General features: G+C 37.9%; 1 protein-coding gene across 1 annotated transcript in view; it reads right to left on the reverse strand.

Annotated features, from left to right (window-relative positions):
• afg2a (AFG2 AAA ATPase homolog A) overlaps positions 1-27,229 on the reverse strand; it is a 209,556-nt gene that overhangs the window by 20,501 nt on the left and 161,826 nt on the right. The window lies entirely within an intron of this gene.

The raw sequence follows: 27,229 nt of genomic DNA on the forward strand, positions 1-27,229 counted from the left end.
ATACATACATACATACATTCATACATACATACATACATACATACACACACCTCAAACTCAGACTGCCAGAAAATAACGGATATCCACCAAAAAATGAAAAAATCTCATCACTGCACACATACCGATTAAGTGTTATTTCAGAACAGAACACAATATATTGGTTACTTTTATAATGTTAAATTATTCATAACTCAAACTTCACTTATTGAGCTATGTCACAGCAGGTGCTTCGGACAGGACATTTTGTCCTGTGATGAACAGTGTAGTAGTTCATGTGTTTTTTTTATTTAAATTCAAATCCATATTGATGGGGCTTCAATTTTTCAGAATAAATAATTGTTTTGATTTACTGTAATGTTAAGTACGCAGTCCTTACCTTTGCCCTTGTGACTCCACAACCCATTTTAAAGAAAGCCAACACTGATAGTATCTGCAAAACTATAAATCTTTTGACAGTTATTTTGACAAAGAACTGCAAGATAAACACTCCAAATAAGAAATATGTTTTTTCTTACATTCCTTTTAAGGCTGATGTGAGCCAAAAAAACCTGAATGAACACTTGCATTGTTGTCAAAAAACTCACATTTTTAGCAAGGGTGGAAAAACTCAGATGAATGATTGCTATTAAATGTAAAACTGAAAACATTGGGACTATTTGTTATCTAAACTCAAATGTTAATGTTAAAGAAATACCTTGTATTAATTCCCTCTGCCAAGTGTTATCTATGGCTGTTTTAACATGCAAAGGACAACCTGCTCTACCTAGACTTTATTTTTATATAATAAAGCAAACAGGTATTAGTTTATCTGAAAGACAGTCTTGTTTTTTTTCTTCAGTACCAATACTATTTTGTGGCCCTGCTTGTCTAGCACAGGCGTGGCAATCCCGTTCATCCTCTAATCCTTATCACAAGATCCATTCTCACATTTCTAATTAGCTTCATTGTTCACTGCAAAGGTGTCAAAATACAAGGAAATTGACTATTAATTGTAAATCCAGGATTAAACAAATACATACATACATACAGTACTGTGCAAAAGTTTTAGGCATGTGTGAAAAAATGCTGTAAAGTAAGAATGCTTTCAAAAATAGACGTCAATAGATTATATTTATCAATTAACTAAATGCAAAGTGAGTGAACAGAAGAAAAATCTAAATCAAATCCATATTTGGTGTGACCACCCTTTGCCTTCAAAACAGCATAAATTCTTCTAGGTACACTTGCACAAAGTCAGGGATTTTGTAGGCATATAGTCAGGTGTATGATTAAACAATTACACCAAACAGGTGCTAATGATCATCAATTCAATATGTAGGTTGAAACACAATCATTAACTGAAACAGAAACAGCTGTGTAGGAGGAATAAAACTGGGTGAGGAACAGCCAAACTCAGCTAACAAGGTGAGGTTGCTGAAGACAGTTTACTGTCAAAAGTCATACACCATGGCAAGACTGAGCACAGCAACAAGACACAAGGTAGTTATACTGCATCAGCAAGGTCTTTCCCAGGCAGAAATTTCAAGGCAGACAGGGGTTTCCAGATGTGCTGTCCAAGCTCTTTTGAAGAAGCACAAAGAAACGGGCAGCGTTGAGGACCGTAGACGCAGTGGTAGGCCAAGGAAACTTACTGCAGCAGATGAAAGACACATCATGCTTACTTCCCTTCGCAATCGGAAGATGTCCAGCAGTGCCATCAGCTCAGAATTGGCAAAAAACAGTGGGACCCTGGTACACCCATCTACTGTCCGGAGAAGTCTGGTCAGAAGTGGCCTTCATGGAAGACTTGCGGCCAAAAAGCCATAGCTCCGACGTGGAAACAAGGCCAAGCGACTCAACTATGCACGAAAACACAGGAACTGGGGTGCAGAAAAAATGGCAGCAGGTGCTCTGGACTGATGAGTCAAAATTTGAAATATTTGGCTGTAGCAGAAGGCAGTTTGTTCGCCGAAGGGCTGGAGAGTGGTAAACAAATGAGTGTCTGCAGGCAACAGTGAAGCATGGTGGAGGTTCCTTGCAAGTTTGGGGCTGCATTTCTGCAAATGGAGTTGGGGATTTGGTCAGAATTAATGGTCTCCTCAATGCTGAGAAGTACAGGCAGATACTTATCCATCATGCAATACCATCAGGGAGGCATCTGATTGGCCCCAAATTTATTCTGCAGCATGACAACGACCCCAAACATACAGCAAAAGTCATTAAGAACTATCTTCAGCATAAAGAAGAACAAGGAGTCCTGGAAGTGATGGTATGGCCCCCACAGAGCCCTGATCTCAACATCATCGAGTCTGTCTGGGATTACATGAAGAGAGAGAAGCAACTGAGGCTGCCTAAATCCACAGAAGAACTGTGGTTAGTTCTCCAAGATGTTTGGGCCAACCTACCTGCCGAGTTCCTTCAAAAACTGTGTGCAAGTGTACCTAGAAGAATTGATGCTGTTTTGAAGGCAAAGGGTGGTCACACCAAATATTGATTTGATGTAGAATTTTCTTCTGTTCACTCACTTTGCATTTTGTTAATTGATAAATATAAACTATTAACATGTCTATTTTTGAAAGCATTCTTACTTAACAGCATTTTTTCACACCTGCCTAAAACTTTTGCACAGTACTGTACATACATACATAAATAAATAAATAAACTGAAAACATCAGTGAAAGTACTTTTTCAAATCGCTAAAAGCACATTTGAAAGTAAAACCACATTCAACCTGCTACTGCCTATTCATTATCTAGCTGGTCTTATACATCTCATCATTTCCTCTGATTTGTAAAATATCTGAATTCATTGTAATTTTACTGAGATAGATTTTAGGTGTGGAAATGGTTTATATGAATGGCACTGCCATTTATATATAATCCATTGTGCACAATAATCATTATTCCTTTACATTGTTTTGGCATTGGCTGTGTCACATACTGTACAGTACCTCAAAAAAAAAATGTTACTGCAATTTTATTTTATTTCAGTTTAATTGATGTATGAATTGCATACTGTAAAATAATAGTACATTTACAATGTAATCAAATGTAGCTACACTTCCCTCATGTCATAAAGGCCTTTTTAAAATCAATAAACAAAAAACAAAACACTATCAAACAGAGAATACCAAAACAGCACTGTTTGTCTGTGAAGCCTGGGGGAGATGAGTACGATCTTACTAGAAACAGATGACAAAAGTTTGTAATTTTTTGAAATCCCCAAGTAAATTATGAATGGGTAAAAAAAAAAAAAAAAAAAAAAAGTATAAAAAATAATGTAATTGTATTTAAAAATAATGTGATATCTTGTAACAATTGTAAGTCACCCTGGATAAGGGCGTCTGCTAAGAAATAAACTATATATATATATATATATATATATATATATATATATATATATATATATATATATATATATATATATAGAACTCTGCTGCCCGCCTGGTGTTCTCTCTGCCTCGCTTCGCCCACGCTACTCCACTACTCCGCTCGCTCCACTGGCTCCCGATCACCGCTCGCATCCAGTTCAAGACTCTTGTACTAGCCTACAGATGCCTTGACCAGACTGCACCCAGCTACCTCCAGACCCTCATCTCTCCCTACACCCCCACTCGACCTCTCCGCTCCGCCTGCACTAGAAGACTGGCTCTACCTCCGCTACGCTCCCCTGCCTCCCGAGCCCGCTCCTTCTCCACCCTTGCTCCGCAGTGGTGGAACGACCTTCCTACAGATGTCAGGACTGCCCAGTCCCTGACCACATTCCGGCGCCTTCTTAAGACTCACCTCTTCAAACAGCACCTGTAGAACTCCTCTGTTGTATCCTGGGACACTATCACCCTTCATTTAAATGTGCTTTATTTTGCTCTTATCTGCCCCCTATTTTACTGCATTTAATCCTGTACTTCAGAATATTGTAATCTGCCAAGTGTTTAACCTGTAGTATTTTGTACTAAATCATATCCTGATGTAACTATCACTATTTAATCATATCCTGATGTAACTATCACTATTATCTGCTGTATTATTGAATTGTGGTTTGTCACACTTGAACAAAAATTATTGTATTTCTTGCTAACACTTGAATGTATTTGTATTTGCTTGCGATTGTAAGTCGCCCTGGACAAGGGCGTCTGCTAAGAAATAAATAATAATAATAATAATAATAATAATATATATATACATACAGCTCTGGAAAAAATTAAGAGACCACTGCAAAATTATCAGTTTCTCTGGTTTTACTATTTATAGGTATGTCTTTGGGTAAAATGAACATTTTTGTTTTATTCTATAAACTACTGACAACATTTCTCCCAAATTCCAAATAAAATATTGTCATTTAGAGCATTTATTTGCAGAAAATGACAACTTATCAAAATAACAAAAAAGATGCAGTGTTGTCAGACCTCGAATAATGCAAAGAAAATAAGTTGATATTCATTTTTAAACAACACAATACTAATGTTTTAACTTAGGAAGAGTTCAGAAATCAATATTTGGTGGATTAACCCTGATTTTCAAGCACAGCTTTCATGCGTCTTGGCATGCTCTCCACCAGTCTTTCACATTGATGTTGGGTGACTTTATGCCACTCCTGGCGCAAAAATTCAAGCAGCTCGGCTTTGTTTGATGGCTTGTGACCATCCATCTTCCTCTTGATCACATTCCAGAGGTTTTCAGTGGGGTTCAGGTGGAGATTGGGCTGGCCATGACAGGGTCTTGATCTGGTGGTCTTCCATCCACACCTTTATTGACCTGGCTGTATAGCATGGAGCATTGTTCTGCTGGAAAAACCAATCCTCAGAGTTGGGGAACATTGTCAGAGCAGAAGGAAGCAAGTTTTCTTCCAGGACAACCTTGTACTTGGCTTGATTCATGCCAAAGCTGCCCGATTCCAGCCTTGCTGAAGCACCCCCAGATCATCACCGATCCTCCACCACATTTCACAGTGGGTGCGAGACACTGTGGCTTATAGGCCTCTCCAGGTCTCCGTCTAACCATTAGACGACCAGGTGTTGGGCAAAGCTGAAAACTGGACTCATCTGGGGGTGCTTCAGCAAGGCTGGAATCGGGCAGATTTGTCTTTGTGAAGGACGCATGAATCAAGCCAAGTACAAGGTTGTCCTGGAAGAAAACTTGCTTCCTTCTGCTCTGACAATGTTCCCCAACTCTGAGGATTGGTTTTTCCAGCAGGACAATGCTCCATGCCACACAGCCAGGTCAATCAAGATGTGGATGGAGGACCACCAGATCAAGACCCTGTCATGGCCAGCCCAATCTCCAGACCTGAACCCCATTGAAAACCTCTGGAATGTGATCAAAAGGAAGATGGATGGTCACAAGCCATCAAACAAAGCCGAGCTGCTTGAATTTTTGCGCCAGGAGTGGCATAAAGTCACCCAACATCAATGTGAAAGACTGGTGGAGAGCATGCCAAGATGCATGAAAGCTGTGCTTGAAAATCAGGGTTATTCCACCAAATATTGATTTCTGAACTCTTCCTAAGTTAAAACATTATTATTGTGTTGTTTAAAAATGAATATGAACTTATTTTCTTTGCATTATTCGAGGTCTGACAACACTGCATCTTTTTTGTTATTTTGACCAGTTGTCATTTTCTGCAAATAAATGCTCTAAATGACAATATTTTTATTTGGAATTTGGGAGAAATGTTGTCAGTAGTTTATAGAATAAAACAAAAATGTTCATTTTACCCAAAGACATACCTATAAATAGTAAAACCAGAGAAACTGATAATTTTGCAGTGGTCTCTTAATTTTTTCCAGAGCTGTATATATATATATATATATATATATATATATATATATATATATGTATGTAAAAAATAATGTGTAAAAAATAATGTGTTATCTTGTAACAATTGTACTGTAAGTCACCCTGGATAAGGGCGTTTGCTAAGAAATAAATAATAATAATAATAATAATAATAATAATAATAATAATAATAATAATAAATGAAAAAAAAACTATTTTAATGCATAAGGCAACAAAAGGTGAACATTTTGAAAGGTGTTGTAGACTTTCTATAGGCACTGTATATATATATATATATATATATATATATATATATATATATATATATATATATATATATATATTTAAATATAGTTTGCTATCTTGGCTAGAACACAGTTAAAAATGAAGTCTTCCTAAGCACTTAAACAAAAACGTTTGTTAACCCTTTCTTGGTTTACATAAAAAAACAACAAAACCTTACACTTTAATATCACGCAGGGGAAATTCATGGAAGTAACCCTAACCATCTAGCTAACTAAATGAGGTGTGGAATAAGGGAAAAAAAATCAATCAGTCTAGACTACTGGCAGTCTAAGGTTTTAAACTATGCACCAAACAGCCTGGGTTGTCAATTATACAGTACCTAGGCCTGCATCTCCCAGGCACTTAACCTGTCGGTGCCAGCAGCTCCTCTGTTTAGATGACTTACTGTACTTGACCCTTCCAAATCTGCTTCAGAGCCACAGTGAATATTATGATGACAGTCTGTCTGTGTTTTCTTCTGAGTAGCAGGTGGTTCAGATTACAGTGAATATTTCTCTACATGTGGAATTGAGATGTCAGTGCCACAGCATTATAGCTCAGGTGCCATAAAGAAATACCATTAAAGGTGTGTTCTCTCTGTATTTAGATATCCCTGACATCAGGACCTCTAAGAAATACATAACATTTAAACAAACATACGGACAAATACAGTAAACAGTACACTGATATTATTTTAACAATTAAATCACAGAATGGTACTGTTTAATTAAAACAGACCCAAACATGTTGATGTCATAAAGATATAATTCATATCACAGCATAACCTCAATAAAAATCAGTACAATTGCTGTCTAATGCTACCAAAATAAAGACTGACACAATGGCATATAGGCCCAAGGACAATAAAACTGTCAGTGTCAAAGTACTCGAGTAATAATTTAGCACATATACTCGTTTTGGGTTCTTTTATAGTGTAACACATCAGTCACACTATAAAAGTACAAGTAAAAAAACTTGCTAGGTCCGACATTACAATTTTCCCTTTCCGGTTCGATGTCGGACCCTGTCTAACATTATCAAAAAGACGTAAAAGGACAGGTCTCTAGTCGTTTTTTCTCAGGAAAAAGCTGAGAAAACCATTCAATGGCCGAGTGAGACCGATAGGAGCCGGAAATAAAAGGGGGCGGATCTGAGCAATACACATAGCCCCGGCACCACAGACATAACACGGCCATAAACAAATAAGATAGCTGCTTCTGCATCCAGCGCTCAATGAGTATCATGGACATTTGCAGAGCTTTTTGAGATGTTACAGTAATAAAATAATGACTTGGATTGCATTATTGAGGAGTTTGGTGATAAAACGAGTGATCAGGAGATGATTTATCGGTATTATTATTATTATTATTATTTATTTATTAGCAGACGCCCTTATCCAGGGCGACTTACAATTGTTACAAGATTTCACATTATTTTTACATACAATTACCCATTTATACAGTTGGGTTTTTACTGGAGCAATCTAGGTAAAGTACCTTGCTCAAGGGTACAGCAGGAATGTCCCCCCACCAGGGATTGAACCCATAACCCTCCGATCAAGAGTCCCGAGCCCTAACCACTACTCCACACTGTTGCCCTATATGCACGACTATGAAGAGGTATGTGAAAAATACAGCAAACAAGGGGTGGGGCAGGGCTGAAGATGCAGTGCCCTTTAAACCTGTTTTACTGTGAAAAAAATACTTTTAAACAGCACGTCTAAAATAAACTGCGCGTGTGAAAATAAATTGGACCTGACGCGCCTGAGACGCGCTGAATAAATGGACCGCTAAGGGTTAACTGATGCTGATGCTTTTTTGCATATTGAGGCTTACTGGATTTTACTGCTGACAACAATCATCATCAAGAAGCATAGTACAATAGTACAAAAGCCCTGTCCACACTGCGCCTTTAAACCAAATTAAAAGCGCTAAATACGTGGTCCCCGAGTGGCTCATCCAGCTAAAGCGCTTCCGCTGGGAGCGCAGGATGAGTCACACAGCTTGGACGGCGTCAGTTTGCGTCCAGGCTGTGCAAAGAGGCCGAACTTTGCTGGGGACTCAGAAGGGGGGACTCCCGTGGTGGGGGATTGGAAACCGGCAGGGATTCCTTCTCCTCATCACGCAACAGCGAACCCTACTGGCCAGACACCGAGCACATTCAGAGTGGATAAAAAGCAGGGCTGATCTTTGTTCTCCGGTTGTCATACTGATGCGCTAAGGAGGAGGCACTGTGGTTGATCCCTGGAGCCAGCATGGTAGCCGTTGTGTGTGCGAATGCTCCAGGGAGGCAAAATAGGCTGATCCCTGGAGCCAGCATTACACTTCAGCCATCAAGACCAGGCAGAAGGATATCTACATCATCAGATGGAAGGACATGCAGATGGATCACATTAGTTTACAGTAAAATAATCTATGACTTAGTTGGTGCTTATCTTGGCGAGAGCTGAGTCCAATATCAGCATGAAGTTGTAACGCCTACTCTCATGTAATGGAAATCATGTTCTCCGGGATCGGTAGCCTACCCACCTCTGATTTGGATTGCTCAGCCTAATAGCGATTCTGGCTTCAGGCTTATGAGATCGGAGAACGCTCACACACTCTCAGAACATCTGTGCTGTGTGAGGACTCACTGTGATGAGGAGAAAAAAAAACCCAAAACATAATTGGACATTCCAAATTGGGGGAAGATAAATAAAAATAACAATTGGTCACTAAATATATATTTTTTTAAAAAGCGCTAAATATGGTTAGTGTCTACACTACGCAGCGTTTAATACCGTACTCGAGAACTGGTCTTGAAACCACCTCAGGGGTAGTGTGGTTTGTCAGAAGTGTGGACGCTGTAATACTGAACTACATTTTTTGTGTATCCTCCAATATCCCAAAATGTTTTCCAATATGTTTTGGCGCGTGGACATTACAAATACAGTACTCGAAACAGGCGCCTGAAGGAGTTGAGAACGACTATCAATACTGCGTACTGTATACAATTTCTGAGGCTTGTTGTAAAATGGTGGATCATGGAGCAACGGGATCAGATGCCGAAATCAAGGCCCTGTCCACACTACATATCCGGCCCTGGAGAAGGTGAGGTTCAGTTGACAGCCAGCTTTGTGGGTAGGTGGGAATGGAGAGAGTAGTTGAAGGAGTGAAGGAGAGGAAGGAATCCGGCAGAGTGGGTGGGGTTGGAGAGATGGATATTGAAATCACCCAACAGGACAGTTGGGGTAGACAGAGAGGGGAGGGAGGAGAGGAGATAGCCAAGTTCATCGAGAAAGTGAGCAAGAGGTCCAGGGGGACAGTACAATACAATTAGCAGGAGATGACAGGGAGAGGTTAGTTGGACAGCATGAAATTCAAAGGTGTTAACAGAATGAGGAGGTCAGAGGGAACAGAAAAGAGTAAGGAGGGAGAGAAGAGAAGACCAGTCCCACCTCCCCGTCCAGTGAGAGGCGGAGTATGGGACAGGACGTGGAGAGAGGACAGGGCAGCAGGAGTTGCAGTGTTATCAGGAGAGAGACAGGTTTCAGTGAGAGCAAGGGAATCAAGAGAGAGGTAGGAGGCAAAGTCAGAGATGAAATCAGCTTTGTTAGCAGAAGAGTGACAGTTCTGAAGGGGACAAGAGAGAGTGCGGGAGGGGAGAGAGTGGGAGGTGGGGAGAGGCACAGGGATGAGGGGAGCAGCGACGCAGAGAGAACAGAGGACAGGAGTGAGAAGACAGAATAGCGGGTATGTGAGTGACAGTCCTAGCAGGACAGGCGAGAGAGATAGGTACAGTAATAGTGAGGGGAGGGTACAGACTTGTCTAGTAGTTGGCGTCTTCCAGAGCGCTGCTAGGTTCGGATTTTCTCCAACCTCTCCTCGCAGGACTCCCATCGCTAGACTCCCGGCTCTTTGGTAGAGAGGCTGTTCGGTTGGCTGCCGCTTCGTGCTGGCACACAAATAGGCTAGCTGTCTATTATACTAAACTGTGCTAAAGACAATACTTAATCAATACAATAGTTTCAATGCACTTCAATGGGATCACACAACTACAAAACGCTGGGTGGAAACCAATCAAACTCGATTCAATTTAACCACTCACCTGGAACTAATCACAAACAGTAGATCACCTAATTAAAACAACACCACCTTTATAATGTTACTTAAAAACAGCTAATATTAAGAGTTGGAATGAGGCCTCTAGTAGCCACGGAGAGATTTGGAAAAGGTCCTCGCTCTACCTATTAACAGAACTGTCTTTGAAAAACAAAAAAAGGTTCCTGAAGCAAGATCATATGTTAAAGATGCTGTCCTTCATTTATATCAGAAATAAATATTGTGTGATTGACTAATATTTGTATTAATTTGAGTAAAATGGCAATACAAATATCAAAACATCCTGCTGCAAGGATAAGTAATCTGTTTGTTGTAAACTTTAATGTCGGTTCAATGGAATTAAGTGGAATTAAAATATGACATCACCCTTTGATCTTTTGACTGATTCATTATATGAATCTTTAAAAAGAAAAGTGAATGTGTGCCTTTGAAGACAAGGGGAGTGCGGGGCAGATATATTGCTGATTAATAAATCCACAGTTTGTGCTACGGATCCACAGAAAACTGTTGATTCGCCAAGGAAACTGCAGTCAGAACAATTCAACAGAAAAGCGAATACCATTTTATTATGCAACAATCATTTCAACTATTACTGTTGTCCTGCGTTATACCGCCCCCCTTTATAAAGCCACCCTCGCATACCGCCAGCTATTCTCTCTGAACAAATGTCACCAATATAAAACAGTGCTATTTGTACCCGTTATATCGCCACCCCGCTGTCCGCCACCTGCCAACTTCCCAAGCCAAGCAAACGTAAATATAACCATTGTAGTTTCCCTCATTGTCGCGCCAGTGAAATAATCACGGCCAATTAAAACAACAAAGTTATGCAGTTAACCTTTGACTCACTTTCCTAATTCGTTATTAACTGAACGTTCATACCAGTGTCATCAACACTCCCGCTCCCAAAGCAAAACAGAAAGTACAAAATGGCGAATCGACCCTACATTTAACACCAAAGCAAAAGAAAAAAAACCTGCATGTATGCATCTGAAAATAAGAAAGCAAGTCAGCAAGACATCGCAAATGTTTTCTCGCCTAAGTGAGGCATGTACTATTAATCGAAAGACAATTGGAGACATTCTAATGAATAAAAACAAATGGCTTGCCTTGAAGGAAAGGGTTGATTTGTTTAACCTGAAAGGCTTGATGCAGTCTAAAATAAGTGACTTTTTAAACCACAGTAAATGTTGAAAAAAAAAAACTTACGGTAAGAGGTTTGTTTGTTTACATGCAAGTTTTGCACAAATGAAGGCTAACTTAAACTAAAGCATCAGTTTTGTAAACAGCAGAATAGTTTTTTTTTGTTTTTTTTACTTTTCGTTTAAAAAAAGTGTTTGCCTGTACATATTCAATGTTTTTTTTTTAACTGCTTAAAAAAAGAATGCTGTTGAGCTTAAATTGCTCTGTGAAATAAATAGATGGCAGCGTTCAATGGGGGATAGTATTCAGCAGGATTTACAGTCGTGCCACAAACAGTAAAGTTAATTTAAAAAAGTTAAATAAATTAAAAATCGTACGTTTTTTCGTTTTTATGGAATTGTTGTTTGGGTGAATGTTTTATTTATTTTAAGTATAAACTGTTCCTCAGAAGTAAGCATGTATGTTTCATACAGATGGGAAATGATGATAAAAGTCACTATACTGTTGTGTTAAGAACTAGTACTGTAGTTTTAAAGATACTGTAATTGTATAACAAAAAAATTAAAATGCTTGAATTTATTGCAAACATAGAAGCTTGTGTGTGTATTTATTTATTTTTTGACCCTCACTATAACGCCACCCTTGCTTAGTGCCCGTTTTTGCCCATGGCCCTTACCTAGCGGTATAAAGAGGGTTGACTCTAGTTAATTATAACATTCCACATTTCAAATGAAACACTTAGAAAAGGGCTTGAGATTTCATATTGTTTGCTAAAAGGCTAAAGGTAATACAATTATATATTAACATCATCATCTAAAGTTTTCATAATTACAAATAATGACAAAGCAATTTTATTTACAGTATAACTTTTGAACACTGGATTCCTAACACTTTGGTGGATAAAGCACTCTCGACAACAAAGGATGGGAACAGGATGGTACCTGTATGTTTATTTGTTCCACGGTGTCCCTTTTCCAGCGGGAACACGGCTTCAAACAATACAAAACCAAAATAAATCCTAGCTCCTGTTTTGGAGCGCTAACTACACTTCAGAGGATCCCTAACTAATCTGGTTTGTTGACTTTAAATATACTAGTCACAAATCACAGATTTAATATACTTTGTTTTAACGTACACCATTTCAGGTCTACACACAGGTCTTTACCTTCAGACAGACAGCTATTGTTTTGGAGTCCTTTTTTACCTGCTTGGCTTGCTTGTCTGTAAGTGGGATTTCAAACGCAAAGGAACTAATGACAACATTCCCACAACATGAGAGACAAACATTTTAACTGTTCGAACAAAGTGTAACAAATGAGTAAAAAACAAATCCAATTACCAAATGAACACTCAATTGAATCTCGTATCAATTAGGAAGAAATGTTTTAAGTGGCATAAACAGCTCAAAGTGTTGAATCAGTAACTGCACTCGAAACAGTGAATTATTTTTACAGATTCAACATTAACTGTTGTTTATCCCTTCCTGAACTTACACAACCAATTCCATATTGTTTTCAGTTATTACATTTAAAATGTATATGACTGTCAACATTGTAAAGTCAATAGTATATAAACTATATACACTGCCCTCAACAAGTACTACTAGTGAAGATTCAAACTGGATTAGTGACTGGTTTCCTTAGAGCTAATCTTGGACCACCTTATATAAGGTAACATAAGGCCATCCAAGATTAGTGCCGATTAGGGTTTGTGAAAATGTTTTGTATCTTGTAGAGAACTAAACCCACCAAATCCTATTCCCAATTTTAATATTTATTATAAGTTCTGGATATATATTATTCTATTAGAATCAAGTTTGACTTCTACACCCACCCTATTTTTACTCTAACAATTGCTTTACCTAAACTTATAAACTCAGGTTACCACATGACAAAAATGTTGCACTGTGAATTTTTTCGGATTAAGAAACATGAGTTTGAATTAATCCTTTGGGGCAAAATAGAAAAAAACTGAAGCCAAATATGAAGACATCTCGCAGGCAAGAGTTGAATTGACATAAACAGATACATTTGATAGACCAAGAAAATAATTTACTGTATATGTTTCTCACGCACATCTCAGTCAGAATTCTTTAAAAAAGAGATGACACATGTCGAAATTGAAACATCGTTTTATGGTGCCTGGAAGGAATTTGGTTCAGACGTAAAGAAAAAAGAAAAAACTAATGCCAGCAAGAGAGCTGATAGAAGCTGTGTAACAATCCCAAAAGCACAGTGGGAGTTTAATACACCGTACACAAACAGATATTAATGGAGCGGATTAAGCACAATCTGCAATCAGTTGGGGGAAGTGCTGATTTTGTCAGCTGCAGAGATTAATAGATTTGGAACCCACACAACAGAAACAATGGTTCCACAGACTGCAATTGGCCACTGTCCAATCTACATACACACACTTCAGCAAAGTGCAAACAGGCTGCTGTCTGATTAAAATGTACCACTATTAGTTTGTTCCTGGTGACAGTCAAATACATACTAAACGGTACTGGCACGATATAGAGGCAGCTGCCAACCAAGCACCTAATACGAGAGTATTCTATTAAAATCTTTCAGTCTGTCAGCATATGCATACATTGTCTAAACAATCCATTTTTGTGGGTTAAAGAATGTTCTGGGTAAGTAAATAAAAAAACAGCTACTATTCACAGAAATATTGTTAACCTGAAAAAAAATGTTGTGATAGGAAAATATGTGTTTTTGAGTATTTAAGATGCTAAATTAAATAATAGTACACTATCATAAAAAATATTCTTGTGGTGAAGCCTCATTCCCACTCAGAGCCCTTGGCAATTAAGAGTGCTAATACATGACTGCATTTGCTCAGTTAACAAGAAAAATAATCCAATATTTTAGTATTGCTAAAAATAAACTGTGCATTAAATAATGAACTTTACATTTTATTTGTCTTACTCTTTTAACAAAACAAAAGATTAATAATAATAAAAAAAACTTAAAAGAAAATGATTGAAAGAAGGCTTTCTTAACTATTTGTCATACCTACATATTTTAAACTTTGGTATGATTAGAGTTGGAATATGGGGATTATGAAAGGGGAAAGGAATCTGTTGTGATTCAATTGTCATTTACCTCCAGGACCCATGCTCAGAACTGCAGAACACAGATTATAATTTGCAGAGTTCTAGACTTTTTTTCCCCCACTTAACAGTACCTGCTGCTCAGGAAGTCCATTTATAGTGTGGTATATATATATATATATATATATATAAAAAAAGTTAGGAATGTGGTTATGGTAAGGTTATATGTGGTTACAGGGATTGCAACATTATGAAGAGTTTATTGCAAGTACTATATATATATATATATATATATATATATATATATATATATATATATATATATATATATATATATGAGTTAACCTTGAGTTCAGGAACTATAATTCAGTTTGCCTGCCACGGACATTGTTCATTTCAGCTAGTTTAGCCAAAGTGTCTTTATATTTAAGCACCAGCATCATCTCGTGCACAGCGTAGTATTGCCAGAAACACAGAAGGAAACCTGATCCAAAGTGGCAGATAATGGGATGGTGCTTGGTCTGATTTACCCTATTTTGCACTTTACTATTTGTTACAGAAAATTTTAAAACATGTTAAAGGGAATTAACCTGCACAGTACTACTAGGTATACCGCAAACCTTGGACATAACGTGCAACCTGTATACAGTATAACACCAGAAATGCATCAGAACACCTACAACTTATGGGTAATTATGGTGTATCCTGTTTTTTAAATAAAATTAGGCATCAGTTGTTATTCTTACCAAGGTCTGTGGCATCTTGTTTACCCACAGGGTTCATACCGACAGAGTGTGTTTAAATGGGTTGCTTTACAGTGTGGCGGAAGAGGATCCTCACCCTCACAAAGCCCCAGATTACACCTGTCAGAGCTTGAGCTGTAAAGATTAAATATTTCATCATCCCTGCCAGTCACCTCTCACCATGACCAGAAACAAAATAACACAAAGCAATTATGGGATCAATTTGTTTTAATAGTAGTGGCTCAGAGACAGGGGCTGTTACAATGGGTTGGCCTCTTACGTTCATTAGAGCAGTACATTTTTTTAATTATTATTATTTTTTTTTTAATTAAGTTGTTGCCAATTATTTTTTATTATTTTCTCCCAATTTGGAATGGCCAATTATTTTTAGGCTCAGCTCACCGCTACCACCCCTGCGCTGACTCGTGTGCCGAAGCGTGTGCCGTCAGTTTCAAGGAGATAGTGACCTGCTCAAGCACACACACAGTGGAACTTTAAGTTGATGAAATGGGTTACATAAGTGCCATTATGTAAAGTGATTGTGTGACCATTACATTACATGGTCATTTTCAAATGTCACTTGTATAAATGTACATTCACATACTCCGAGTTACCGTCATGTAATTGTTTACCATATTGATCTCTAAAAATACACCCCAGAATTAAGATGCATTTCTGTGTGGAGACTGCCAAAACAAATCTATGGGAAGCTAGATCGGTCGCTGGTCAGAAATAACATAAAGATTCAAAATGCTTGAGGATGGCAACATTTATTCTGCTTTCTATGGAAATTTCCAAAGCATTTCCAAGTTATTATTTAAAAATAATATACAAAAATCAAAATGTAAACCGATATGTAGTCTGTATTTGATGCCTGGATCGATCTACTGTGGTATTGGTTCAGTTAAGCTCATTTCACACTGGCATGCTCTACCTGGGTCGGGACCCTGTGTCATGCGGGTCGGCTATGCAATTTCACAATGCTTTTGATAAAGCAGGGTCGACCTCAGTGATAGAAGCAAGTACACAATGTGCGTATCAATGCCCCGGAAGCAATGCGTTACAGACTCTTCCATCCAAGCTTCTCTGGATAGAACCGTTGGCCCAAATGTTGATTACAGCGCATGTTTCTTCATCTCTGCTGCAATCTGGCACTTGGTGCGTCTCAATCAACAAAAATATGGCTAAACAGAATAAACAGAAATGTTCCTTGTGGAAGTGAAACCTTCATGCAGGTGTGGCTGTTTGTTATTTCGTCGGCTTACGAATGGCCGTCATGCATTTTGTCTTGCTTGACCCGGGTCAAAGTGTGTCGACCCACATCCTGAGGTGTGCCGCTGCGACCCCGATCAACCCAGGTACAACCCAGTTACGTGGTTTCACACTATGCAGGATTGTGACCCGGGTAGCCAGAACCTGGGTCAGGACCCGGGTAGGAGTGCCAGTGTGAAAGGGGCTTTAGATTAAACCGAGCATCTAGTCAGTTTATCCTCTGCTCCTCCCATACAGTGTGTCATATTGCACTCCTTGTTTATTTGAAATACTGTTCTACCAAGTAAGCTCCCTATAAATTGTAGAATTTAAGACAGAAAACAGAAATTGCCTACATTTTAGACACATGTTTTATATGTTTTATATTTTGAATAAAACACTGTGGTCAAAGAAGCATGATTTTGTGGAACAACAACAACAAAAAAAACATATTAACATCACTAAATATAATATTGAATACAGTGAATGGGTTTTAGGAAAGCAGTATTTTGATCTGAAGCAGTTTTGATCATTAAAACAGACCCATCTATACTGCAATCAACCAGCCAAGCACAATAGGAGTCACATTTGGTTTTGCAGATTTGCAGTACCATATGAATCATGGAAAAGAAAGTAATAGGAGCATTCTTTGACTTGTGCCTCTGGACAGGCCAATTTCAATAAGTAGGCCTGAAGATTTATAATGCCCACTCATCCTGCTTGCTTCCTATAAGCGTGGGGTTGATATATATACTGACTGTTCTGGCACTCTGCTCCAATCTTGCACCACTGTATGTACTTCGGAACTGACAGTGCCAAAACAAATATCAGCTACCCAGACTCTAATCCTTTAGACCAAGAAAGAATGAATAGGAACCTTTACAAGTATTCTTTTACCCAGAGGAAAAGATAAGGAATAAAATGTTACACTCAGGAAATGTTTTATTAAACAGAAAATATAGAAAAGGAACTTAGTACTAATAATAATAATTACAAAAAAAAAGGTTGGACAAGAGCAGCAGTTTAAAAGTCCAAACCTTTAAAATAATATTGACAAAGCGTTACTTTTGAAACACTTCAGGTTCCTAATATTAGACAGTGTAAAAGCACATACGGGATGTTTAATGTCCTTAAATAAAGGTAACAGATATGTATTTCACATCCAGCACTGCAAAAACAGCTGGGGAAATGTACGCCACCTTTCCCCAGATGTTTACAAAGTTAATAAAATAACCTGAATTTAGATTTGCTTTAATTTCCATGGTTTTATCCTGTATGTTTCTTATATTATACTTTCCCTACTGCCCTGCCACATTTCCATATAACACTGTATGTCTCACTTCTTTGTACTCCTTCATGCAGCTTTGTTTTTCTGTCACATTGGAGTAGTGAGACAGAGCAGTGGTGACATTTTCAGTAATGATCAACAAAATGAGAATACGTTAAAAAAAAAAAAAAAAAGCTGGTACATTCGTATCACAGAGAAACTAGACAGGAACGGGAAATTAAAGACAGTCTCTATGAAGATTTACAATCATCCTTCACCAACGGGAGCACCAACTAAGCATGCGACACAAATCTTCCGACTCTGACTGCGACTAAAAAAAAAAAAAAAGCATACCCCATTGAAACAAATTTTCCTTAAAAATACATTCTTTTTTGCAGTTCATTATCTACCCAGTTTAATTCACCGTTCCTGAATTATCAAAAAGAAAATGATATTTAAGATTCTTTAATATTGACTTAATGCACGTTATTATTATTCATTAAATTCACTTGCAATTTGAACCTTAACACCCGTTTATTGTCTTTTTTATTACAGATACTAATACCCATGTATTATAAAAAAATAAAATAATAGATAGGCTTCAGTGAGTTACAGAAAAATAATTCCATCTTGGGTTTCTGCGACACAACGGTCTCGTAGTTTATGACATCACATAAACCCGAGATGGAATTATTTTCCTGTAGCTCACTGAAGCCCATCTATTTATATATATATACACACACACACACACACATTTTACCAGCTCTCCATGAGGAAAAAAAAAAAATCGAGCCAACAGATGTGTGTCAATCGTTATACTATCTTGCCAGAGGGAAAGTAGTAGTGTTTTGCAGCCTGCCAGAGTATAGTGTTGAAGAAACCGACAAACTTTCTTCTATGGTCAATTGAAAATCTTCTACTCGTAAATTGAAATGTGAGGGTCGTAAATTCGAACACAGATGGAAGGAATCTAAACTGCACATTTATTAATTTGCGTGAAAATGCCAGGTAAAATATATCAAGGTTCTGGTGTTGGCTAGATCATCATAGTATTCTAATTTAATCGAAACCAACAAAAACAATCCTAGATTTATATTCGCTTCCCTAGATAAATTACTAAATCCTCCCCTCCTAATACTCCCACCCGTAACATTGAACATAAGAAAGTTTACAAACGAGAGGAGGCCATTCGACCCATCTTGCGCATTTGGTTGTTATTAGCTTATTGATCCCAGAATCTCATCAAACAGCTTCTTGAAGGATCCCAGGGTGTCAGCTTCAGCACAATTCTGTGTAAAAAAAGTGCCTCCTATTTTCTGTTCTGAATGCCCCTTTATCTAATCTCCATTTGTGACCCCTGGTCTTTGTTTCTTTTTTCAGGTCAAAAAAGTCCCTTGGGTCGACATTGTCAATACCTTTTATAATTTTGAATGCTTGAATCAGATCACCGCGTAGTCTTCTTTGTTCAAGACTGAATAGATTCAATTATTTTAGCCTGTCTGCATACGACATGCCTTTTAAACCCAGGATAATTCTGGTTGCTCTTCTTTGCACTCTTTCTAGCGCAGCAATATCCTTTTTGTAATGAGGTGACCAGAACTGAACACACTATTCTAGATGAGGTCTTACTAATACATTGTAAAGTTTTAACATTACTTCCCATGATTTAAATTCAGCACTTCTCACAATATATTCGAGCATCTTGTTGGCCTTTTTTATAGCTTCCCCACATTGTCTAGATGAAGACATTTCTGAGTCAACATAAACTCCTAGGTCTTTTTCATAGATTCCTTCTTCAGTTTCAGTATCTCCCATATGGTATTTATAATGGACATTTAATTGCCTGCAGTACCTTACACTTTTCTTTATTAAATGTCATTTGTCATGTGTCTGCCCAGTTCTGAATGCTGTCTAGATCATTTTGAATGACCTTTGCTGCTGCAACGGTGTTTGCCACTCCTCCTATTTTTGTGTCGTCTGCAAATTTAACAAGTTTGCTTACTATACCAGAATCTAAGTCATTAATGTAGATTAGGAAGAGGCTCCTCTTATTGCTGCAGTGACTTCTTAAATTGTTTTCTAAACAAAATTCTAGACATCAGAAATTAGATTCTACAGACTCCTATTATAGAGGATTATTCCATAATTGTACGAATTAGACCTGTTAAGGCTACTATGGAGGCTTTCTCCTTGATTACCTTACAAGAACTGACAGAGCCAGTCCTGCATATGAGACCCACTACATGTGCTCTTGATCCTATTCCTACTAAACTAATAATATGTATTTTGTGTTAATAGATTAAAAAATATATATAAATGTATCACTTTCTTCTGGTATAGTTCCCTTAATACTTAAGGTACCTATGGTAAAGCCATTGCTCAAGGAAACTAACTTGGACCCTGTGACAGAAATACAATGATTCTTGGTTGTAAATCTCCCTCCCGACCTGTGAGGGCACTAAGCAGCGAGAACAGAGTTCCTTGGACGAGCTGGTCTGACAGTTCTTTCCCAGGGTTCAAGGGAAGTCGGCCAAGACTGTGTTGCAATAACGCATTGACCCGGAAGGGAAACGATGTGGCAGTCACAGATTGGAGAGGTGGTTGCACTCGTTTACCAAGAGGTCATGTGTGACGGCATAAAAAGGGAAGGAGAATCGTAATCTGTTCCTTTGTTTTGGTTTATACCTATGAACCTAAAAGATTGCGAGAGACCCAGTGTTTACTGTGACCAAAAATCGTGACTGTGTGTCTATCGTTGTCTTGTTTGTATTCACTAGACGGCTAACACTAGTGTTTGTATTCAAAATTTGTATTAAAAATGATCTAGACAGCATTCAGAACTGGGCAGACACATGGCAAATTACATTTAATAGAGAAAAGTGTAAAGTACACAAGATGCTTGGATATATTGTGATTAGTGTTGAATTTAAATCAAGGGAAGTAATGTTAAAACTTTACAATGCATTAGTAAGACCTCACCTAGAATAAATCCAGGGGACTTTTTTGACCTGAGAAAAGAAACAAGGACCAGGGGTCACAAATGGAGATTAGATAAAGGGGCATTCAGAACAGAACATAGGAGGCACTTTTTTACAGAGAATTGTGAGGGTCTGGAACCAACTCCCCAGTAATGTTGTTGAAGCTGACACCCTGGGATCCTTCAAGAAGCTGCTTGATGAGATTCTGGGATCAATAAGCTATTAACAACCAGACGAGCAAGAATGGCTGAATGGCCTCCTCTCGTTTGTAAACTTTCTTATGTTCCGGAGCTGTCGCCGTGGGGCCAGCACCTAAAGCCGGAACAACACTTCACAATTGTCACAGATATAAATGTGTATCACCCACCACGAGCACTACTGCACGCACCCAGAACTGGTGACCATGCCTGTATTTTTGTGGGGCGGATATTGTTTATTATTTGGGACTGCAATTCCCTTGTTATTTACCCTGTGCAGTACACATTGGTGTGTATTGCCGAGGGATTATTGTTCGGTCGCCAGACCTGGAAACTAAAAATAAAACCTTTTCAAACTGGATTACAAGTATCTCTGTCTGCTTCATTCACGCACTGCATCACTCCTGCACCTGTATCCACTTAACCACCTGTTCACAGACCCCCAAGTCCTTAATAATTATTCTACAATCTACAATCTGCCATTTTTAGCTTAGGTTCTATAGAAAGTTGTTGCACCAATTTCTTGCTGTAGTAGGGCTGAAGCCCTGCACATGAAAAGTGGCTTTTTGTGTGTGTGTTTATGTAAATAGTGCGGTTAATGTGTTTAAATATGTATTGGAAAACCTGCCTCTCTGTCTGGGACATCCTACCAGCTGTGTTTGGTTACGGGGAAAAGCAGCTGGTGATTGTCAGCTGCCGATCCCTAACCAGCAGGTGGTCCTGGTCCAGTGGAGTGTAAAAGGTTCCTGGTTATGCACCTCAGGGCTGCTGCAAGGCCATGACAAGCACCAGAATAAAGATTGCCCATGCTACATGGACAGGGAAATCTGTGAAAGCAATACTCCTTTGATGTCCATGTTTTGTAACCGGGATCGGCGCTTCAGAGGAAAGAAGGTAAAACTGGCAACGACCGTGTGTATATCCGGGGTCAGAATTTTATTGAAATATATGAAGAGGAAGCAACAACTGCTGACGACTGTGTGTATATCCAGGATTGCGGTTGTTTAATCTGTGTAGTAAAAGGGGCTTGTTTTGGGACATTAGATCCCAGCCAGTATAGCAAGGCGTATAAGCAGGACCTCCATTTATTAGTCTTTACGGCACCTTTTACTCGTAATTGATTTTGTGAAGTGTTTTATTTGCCCTTTTGTACACCGGGCCGTATGTCCCATGCAAGTTACCATTATTGGTAGCGTCACGTGAGGTGTCTGTGTATATGTAAATAAAACTTGCACGCCTGTGGGGCGTATCAAAGAAAACCCCAGTCTCTTCTCCTGTCAATCAGTGAATACCCACACCCCCTATCTTCCACTTCTACATTAGCCATTAATAGCATATATGAAAAATGTCAGTCTGGATTTAATGCTGCACATAGAACAGAGAGTCCTTGTTTGAGTACTAAATGGTCTGTTGATAAGCTCCGACTCGGGCTTTCCCTCAATTTTAATTATCCTAGATCTAAGTGCTGCTTTTGACACTGTGGGCCACTCAATTTTATTGAATCGTCTTGAAATCTACGTGGGATTGTCAGGAGGTGTCCTGTCTTGGTTCAGGTCTTATATTTCCGATAGGTTTCAGTTTGTCTCTGTTGGGGAGGTGAAATCGGCATTGCCTGAAGTTGTCTGCAGTGTTCTGCAGGGCTCTATTTTAGGTCCTTTGTTATCTTCTGATATATGTTACCTTTAGGTGACATCAGCAGACACGGAGTGAACTTCCATTGTTATGCTAATGATACTCGGCTATATTTGTCTTTAAAGCCTGGAAATACTTCTGCTGGGGTGTTATTAGCTGCTTGCCTTGCTGACATCAAGTGCTGGATCTCTCAGAATTTTTTAAAGTTGAATTCTGATAAAACGGAGATTATGCTACTGGGTTTTCAGAACCAACAAAAAAAAAAAAAAAAATGTTGATTTCTAACTCGACTTTAGCATTCTCATCAGAGCTAAAACTAGAAATGAGAAATTTGGGGGACATGTCCCTAATCTATCATTCACAACTCATACTAGGAAAGTATCCTTAATCGTTTGAGAAACATAGCTAAACTTAGACCTATTATCAGTACCTGATGCCGAAAGACTGATTTATGCCTTTGTTTCATCTAGAACCGTGTGGTGTCTCGCTTACAGCTCTCGTTCAGAGCACTGCTGCTAGAATTCTGACTAAAACAAGAAAAAGTGAACATATTACCCCTGTTTTGGCCTCTTTGCACTGGCTCCTGTGTAGTATAGAATTGATTTTAAGATTTTGCTGTTAATTTACAAGGCCCTGAATGGATTAGCACCTACTTATTTGCAGGAGTTACTGACCTCGCATCTTCCAAACCGCATTCTGAGATCACAAGATGCAGGGCTGCTGTTTATTCCTAGAGTCAACAAAAGCAACACGGGAGGTCGGGCTTTTTCTTGTAGAACTCCGAAATTATGGAATGCTCTGCCTTCGTTTGTCAGGGAAGCTGGGACCGTTACAGTTTGCAAGTCAAGTCTAAAAACACACTTTTATAAAATGGCTTTCTTATCTTAGTGGGTTTTAATGTAACTTTAAAATTGCTGCTTTTATGTTATGTGTATACTGTTTACATCTTTATTTAGGCTGACTGTGGCAATCGTATGTGTGACATGCTATACAAATGTATTGTGGACTGTTATTTTTTTCTGCTATGTACTGTACAGTGCTTTGCGATACTTTTGTATAAAAAGCTCAATATAAATGCAATTAATATATATATACTGTATATATATATATATATATATATATATTTTTTTTTTTTTCTTGTAAAGCTCCTAAATTATGGAATGCTCTACCTCCTGTCAGGGAAGCTGGGACTCTTACTGTTAAAATCAAGACTGAAAATACATTTTTATTTGTTTCTTAGTTTTCCAGTTTTACAATTAAAATTGCTTTTTATGTCCTTTTTAATTCAGGTTTTAAAAAATGTTTTTTTTTTATTAGACTGTTTTTGATTGTTCTATTTTTACAAACTGGCTTTTATCATAGTTTTTCTAATTTAGAATGAAATAATTTTCTTTTATTTATTCCAATTGTATTACATTTTTATTTTAGACTTTCCAATTGTCTTTTTTACAAACTAGATTTTTAAAACCAACTTTTTTGTCTCTTAATTTCAGTTTTATATTAGACTGTTTTTAATGTAATAGTTTCATTATTCTTTATGTGAACTGTATTGTATTGTACTGTACTGTTCATTAATCGGCTAAAAACATATGTTATGGACCTTCTGCCTTTTACTTAGGAAAGGACTTTTGAAATAGGAAAAAACATTTGACTGTCAACCAGACTAGTATTTGCAATCAGGGCTTGAATTTATTAATTCATTTTTTTAACAGTTCTGGCCCAGTTCACTTCGTACAGGATATACTCTATGTTCAAATTTCACCATGACATTAATACCACCAATATTGATAATAGTAATATAGCTTTCCACTTTTGCTTTACGTCAGACACTAATGCATTCAGCAACATGCAGTTCCTACTCAATACATCCCAAGGTTTAAAAACTATTGTACTACACAGCTCACAGCACGGCCAATTCTGCGACAAGGACTAAAAGTGATTGATGCATAAGTGCTGTGAGAACTCAGGACAATGTAGGACCATAGAAACGTCATTGTTCGCTTTAGAATAAATTACTATATCAAGTGTCGGAAGTGCTTTTAAAAATTGTCTTTATTCCAGCTCAAGCTTGATCCATAACTTCTATTATTAATTGTTCAGTAATTCCACATAGGAAACCACCAATTACTACAACCAGTAAAGTCATTAAACAAATTCCTGTCAGTACCAGTAAAATGTGCTTATTTTAATTACCTGGTAAACATTGCATGTGCTATGCTGTAACTGGAGAGATATCTGGCTTGACATGCCACAACTCGTTTCTGATGCTGTTGGGATCGAAGGTACCTTTAGTGAATAAGAGATGAATAAACAAATGCATGCTCATTTATATTTCCGGGAATAGATTTTTTCTCCATTTCACACTGGGTAGGATGCACAGACATTTTTAAGGTCCTCTATTAAGGTGGCTCTACAGTGGTGGATGATAACAATTGAGGTACTGAATGTTGCAGATGGGCTGTACACCCTGAAGCCAGGAAGTGGAGGAAATAACAGAGGTGCTAATCTCAAACTGCTGTAATTGTAATTACCTTTTTAAAAAAGTGGGAAGCAAAATGCCACAAGGACAATTCTCAATGTGCAGGTCAGCCAGGTGTACAGTTTAATAAAACAGTGCCCTGGGCCATTCCAAATCTCCTTTAGTGGTGGGCTTATCACAATTGGAGTGTTCTTGAACACAATTAGTGAGCTAGCTTTTTAAAAAGAAAAAATAATTAGACAAAAATATAAATGCATTGTACCTGCACAAAACACTATTCTGATTGAAGTGAATCTTATGATGCCAGTTTGTTTTGAATAGGTAACTTACTGAACATTACAACATATGTGTCTGCTGGGCTGTCATTTAATTGCTTAAAGTGGAAGAAAGAATAAAATGGTTGTTGAATCATGCAATATTAAAAAAATGTGGTTTCACTTCTGTTACTGCATTGAATGTTTCATCACTTCTGAGGAAAACACATACAGCTAACCTAGTAAAAGTTTGTTTCACCGGTGAAATATCCTCTTCTGCTTAGGTTTGGTGTTTTTGTAATTTTTCATATAGTATGCAACTAATTTTAAACCTGCACGTGCTGTACTAATACTAACACAACAATGAATAACATTATCATAACAGCTACACAATGACTCCTCTCAATCTAGTAATACAAAAGTCTGGCATGTAGGGGCACATCTGAGAACTAATCTTGGGGCTTCTCATCGTGAGCATGAAGCCACGAGCAATTAAAATAAATACGATAATCAAGGCTCGAGGCACATTAAATATTTCAGGTATTATTTAAGTGAAAGAAACCTTTCAGAGAGAGAATCCCTTTGACATACTGAAAGCCCTGCATGTGTGAGTGTGTAAATCACAATAACATTATAAAAACATATTTACATGCCACTAATTCCAAGGAATCCGAGGCTACTGTATGTTAGGGTTCTCTCCTGTAACTGTTGTCTCAAATACTGAATATTAATAACACAAATGTAGACATATTGACAATTCTAATGTTTCATTAAGCTACGAAGGTCACTTTCATCACTGTGATTCTTCAGTACAGAAGAGTTAAAGCCGGTTCAAACCTGCTTATTTCAGTGAATAACACACTAAAGGGCAAAGAGCTGACAAGCCTAATGGGGAACTACTAGCTGAACCCAGTAAAACCTCATGTCTCCCGCTATTAGGACAAACATGCCGTTTACTCCTGCACTTTTAAGCTTTCTATAGTATGCAGTAAATGACGATTCAACATGACACTATGTTTTGATTGACAGCCCTGAATTATAAAGAAGCCCTCACTGCCACCCTTTTTATAACATGCATGGCTTTCAACGAAAACTGGACGAAGAAAATATATGTAGAAAGTAGTTATTTTTTAAGATTGCTATAAACCCCCAAATAAACTGAATACAAAATGAATCACGTTACTGTACACTGATACAACTATATTAGATTCTAAACCTGTGTTATTTTCTTTGTTTCAAGGGATTGAGAGAGACTGATACCACTTTGTACAAAACAACATTCAGAAGACAGAACTGAGGTGTTCCCGTGTTTGCGTTTTAGAAGACATTTACATATTAGATATTTGGTTCCTCCATAACTATAAAAGAACTCTGCTGGTAGAATATGTAGTAATACTAAAAATAAAGGTTTACATTTCTTTGACAAACTTTTTAGCTAGAAGTCTTTCTTTTAAAGACACCAAGGTTGAAGTTTTTTTTAGCAACAGCAAGTTGTGAGAATATATTAACAATGGAGTGAGGTGAATTATTTTATTGTGTTGTTTTGTTATTCATCAAGGCAACTGTTTTTCAATTTTACTCCACACTGTCAGGATGCCACTGCTGAGCCATATGGTGCCGGTAGCACACTGGATAGGAAGCACCCATGCTGAGTATGCAAGGGAGTTCACATGCTGGTGTCAGCCGCTGTCACAATGATGCTGACAAATGTAACTCTGAGCTTGTCAACAAATCACCATCTGAGGACCCCTGGTGAGACTGATGTCAGTCCATGCATCAATGTTTTTTTTCACACTCTTATGGATCTGTCTCTTACCTGGTTTTATTTATACGTGTATTTAAATATGTGCTACTTGTGGAACATAGAATAGGTCAAATGAGCTCTGTCCAATCAGGCAGAACAACATGTACACCTCACTTCCTTTTTTATCAAGACCACTGCCAAACAATGGTCTTGCACACATTTGTCTGCCCTTGCTGTAAAAGATTGTACACATTTTAGCTGGAATATTCTCACTGGTATATAAGCTGCTAATATTTATTTTCTTTGAATAGACTCATTGTATATACAAATGAAAAGGACTTTTGATAT

Source organism: Acipenser ruthenus, chromosome 1, assembly GCF_902713425.1.
Source record: "Acipenser ruthenus chromosome 1, fAciRut3.2 maternal haplotype, whole genome shotgun sequence".
Lineage (NCBI taxonomy): Eukaryota > Metazoa > Chordata > Actinopteri > Acipenseriformes > Acipenseridae > Acipenser > Acipenser ruthenus.